Below are 3943 nucleotides of genomic sequence, written 5' to 3' on the forward strand. Positions count from 1 at the left end.
GTGTGTCGTGACAGGAGATTCAGATGTTTTTCTGCCTGGAAGTGAGTGTTTCTTCCATGTGTGTATGCTGATGATGCAGTGTTGATGGCAAAATAAGAGACATTTGCAAAAAGTGAAAATGTAAGTCTGAAAGGGTTTGTATGAAAAGGAAAATGACTGTGAAACCAAATTAAACACTTCACGACGATGGTCATTTTTTTATTCTTGATATCTCCAGAAGATCTTGCTCAGCTAAAAATACTAGCTGGAAATCGGTTAATCTAGACTGTATCTAATCCTCCTAGCTTGAAAAGCGTCCCATAAAACTTGTCTGGTAAAATTTTGAATAGAAGACAAATAAACGTCTTTGGGGGAGAAGTTAAAACAAAATAACGGTGTGTGTGTGCTAACAGGTACCGGGTATTCTTGGTGGCAAATCGACATAGAGTTTGCGTGATCTCACCTTCATAACAACAACCTATATGCAGCAGTGACTATGATCTATCTCGTATAATTATTGTGGTATTCCTGTTTCCATGAGAGCTTCTTCATTCCCTCTTCTCGCAATGTTCTCACTCTTTCAACCCTATTCATTCAGTCATTTCTTTCTCCAGTGTACTTTCTAATATTCACGCTTGTTCTTTCTTCCCTTCACTTTACTTTCTGGTCTTTTCTGATCTCTGTTCAGTCAGATCCTTTCCTTATTTACCTTCTCTCTTCTTTTCCTCCTGCTTCCCTCATTTCAAACATCTTGTTTTTGTTATAGTCCCCAGGTCCCCTTATCTTTTCTCTCCACTGTGCATTTTATTTCACTCCTACTATTACCACCCTTTCTCCTTCATCCCCACCTACCCTCCCCCCATCTCTCAACCCAATACCTGTAACGTTATTACCGCCCATAAATAACTGCGGAATAACATATCTGATGACGCTTTCCCACGCAAATGAACTGATTAATTCAAGGATTGATTAACTTGTAAATTAGATTAAATTTTTTTCCCTCATACCTTTCGCGATGTTCCAAGCAGTCATTTTCCAGTGTCAGTTATTTACTTTCATTATTGGTTTTCACATTCGTTGGTATTTGAAACAATATTTTCTACGTTAACTTCACTATGGATATTGTTCTATCTGGATGATCTATTTTTCTCTACTATCGGTGCTTAACACAACTTTCTTCCATTTTCCCGGTCAATGACTTTTTCTTAGATTCAATTCCGTTTTTTTTTTTTCTCAATCAGCTGATGGCTTTAGAAGGGCATATAAAACTGAAAAATTATGCATTCCCAGTATTTGGCAATCAAAAGTTTTTACCACGGTTAGATGACTGCACCGTCAGACTTGAGTGAGGCAGGGGACGGGGAGGGAAGATTATGGTTTGCTCTGTGTGGTGTGACTGAGATGGGGAGGGGAAGGGGTGTGGTGGAAAAGATGGAGTAAGAGTATGAGCACGGAGGTGGATGTGGGGTGCGTGGAGCGAGGATGGAGTGTGGGGTGGGGTACTGCAAGGTACGGTAGCGCAAAGCAGGATGGGAATGAGGTGTGTTGTTTGTTTAAGGTAGGGCAGAGCAGGGTGGGAATAAGGTGATTACTAGGGAGTGGGGCCGGGATGAAAGAATAATTAATTAGGTTATTGGAGTCCACACAAAAATGGGAGGAATGTGTTCGACAGAGCAATGTTGCTATAATGCCATTATTTTAGCAATACAAAAAGGCCCACCTCATTTGTCTAATATAAAGGAAAATAAAGTGCACTTTGAGCCACCTTAGTTCTAAATGCGTATATTAGTATTTTAGAGGATTTGGACCCAAACACCAAGGCATGCCAGGTTACACACTGGACTCAATATTTGTTCTTAGTTTGGTACTTTTTTACTCTTTTCAGCGGTGTTTTTTTTTTTCTTTATTTTACCAAGCAAGTAAAATCCAGTACTATCCATATGTCATACACTAAGGGACATGGGTCTGATGTTGCTTTAATAGTTTCTAAAAATGAATCAGGTTTCGCGCGCACACACACACACACACACACACACACACACACACACACACACACACACACACACACACACACACACACACACACTCACACTCTTGTCTTGTGTTATACATACATATATAAAGAGATAGATTGATAAATGGAGACAGACTGATATACAAGAGAGAGAGAGAGAGAGAGAGAGAGAGAGAGAGAGAGAGAGAGAGAGAGAGAGAGAGAGAGAGAGAGAGAGAGAGAGAGAGAGATGGATATTATATATGTACAAAGGAAAAGGGGAAAAAGAAGTGTGTGGTAATCATAAGGGCATTTGTCTTCTTAGTATAATAGGAAAAGTGTATGGTAGGATACTTATTGACAGAGTTAGAGAAAGAACAGAGAAATTAGTTGGAGAAGAACAGGGAGGCTTTAGGAAGGGAAGAGGTTGTGTAGATCAGATATTCATTCTTAGATCTTTAGTGGAAAAGTTTCTAGAGAAGGGAAAGAAGTTGTATGGGGCTTTCATGGATTTGGAGAAAGCATATGACAGGGTGGATAGACAAGGATTGTGGAAAGTGTTAAGAATATATGGAGTAGATGGGAAGTTGTTGAATGCTGTGAAGAGTATGTACGATGGTGCGAAGGCTGCAGTGCGTGTGGATGGTGAACTAAGTGAATTTTTCTCTTTGAAAGTTGGGATGAAACAGGGATGTGTCATGTCTCCATGGCTGTTCACTCTGTACATGGATGGGGTAATAAAAGAGGTACAAGGTAGGGTAGTGGATGTTGGAGTGGCCCTGGTGAGAGAAGACAGTGTTTGGAAACTCCTTCTACTGTTGTTTGCAGATGATACTATGTTGTTGAGTGAAGACGAAGGGGAGCTGCAAGGCTTGGTGGATGAGTTTGGGAGAGTGTGTAAGAAACGGAATCTAATGGTGAATGTAGGGAAGAGTAAAGTGATGGTCTTTGAGAGAGGTGAAGTCAGTGAATGAACAGCGAGGTTGGATGGTGAGGAATTGGAAAATGTGACTACGTTTAAGTACTTGGGTAGTGTGATGAGTAAGGATGGAGGTTTGGAGGGTGAAGTGCTTGAAAGGGTACAGCAGGGAAGAAAGGTTGCTGGTTCTTTGAAAGCAGTGATAAGAAACAGGGAAGTGAGCATTGAAGTGAAAAAGTTACTACATGACAGTATTGTTATACCAACTCTAACGTACGGAAGTGAAGCTTGGATGTTGTTGGAAAGACACAAGTCAAGAGTGAGAGCAGTTGAAATGAGTTATTTAAGAGGAGCCTATGGAGTCACATGGAGAGACAGGCTGACGAATGAGGATATAAAGGAGCGTTGTGGTGTGGATGTGGATGTGATAGGAAGCGTTATGAGGAACACACTGAGGTGGTTTGGCCATGTGGAGAGGATGGAGGGTGAAAGACTGACGAAGAGAGTGCATGTGAGTGAGGTGGAGGGGGGAAGAGGGAGGGGGAGGCCGAGGATGAGATGGAGGGATGGGGTGGAGAGGTATATGAGAGAGGGGGATGTGAGTTGGGAGCAGGGCAGTGAAATGGCGGGGGACAGGGCGACTTGGAGGCGATTTGTTTGTGGCCACCCCAAACGGGATTGAGGCGTCTGGCAATATATATATATATATATATATATATATATATATATATATATATATATATATATATATATATATATATATATATATACATAGACAGATGGATAGATTGGTCCAGTGGCTGCAAGGAGGGCATATCCATTGTTGACAGTCGAGTTCTCGAAATCTATTTGCATTCCAACATTCATTCCAGTCCACCTCGTCGGGATTTGTTTGATGGCAAACAGACAGACGGATGGGCAAAAAGACACTCCCCATTTCATCAAGGTATGGTGGGGAAACTGCAGAACTTATACTGCTTTACTCATTTCGTTTGCACCGTTAAGATAATGTGCGAATTTTATCACACAAAACATACAATGTATCCATTAGC

Source organism: Coenobita brevimanus, chromosome 80, assembly GCF_032717465.1.
Source record: "Coenobita brevimanus isolate Jiangsu-jjx chromosome 80, ASM3271746v2, whole genome shotgun sequence".
NCBI lineage: Eukaryota > Metazoa > Arthropoda > Malacostraca > Decapoda > Coenobitidae > Coenobita > Coenobita brevimanus.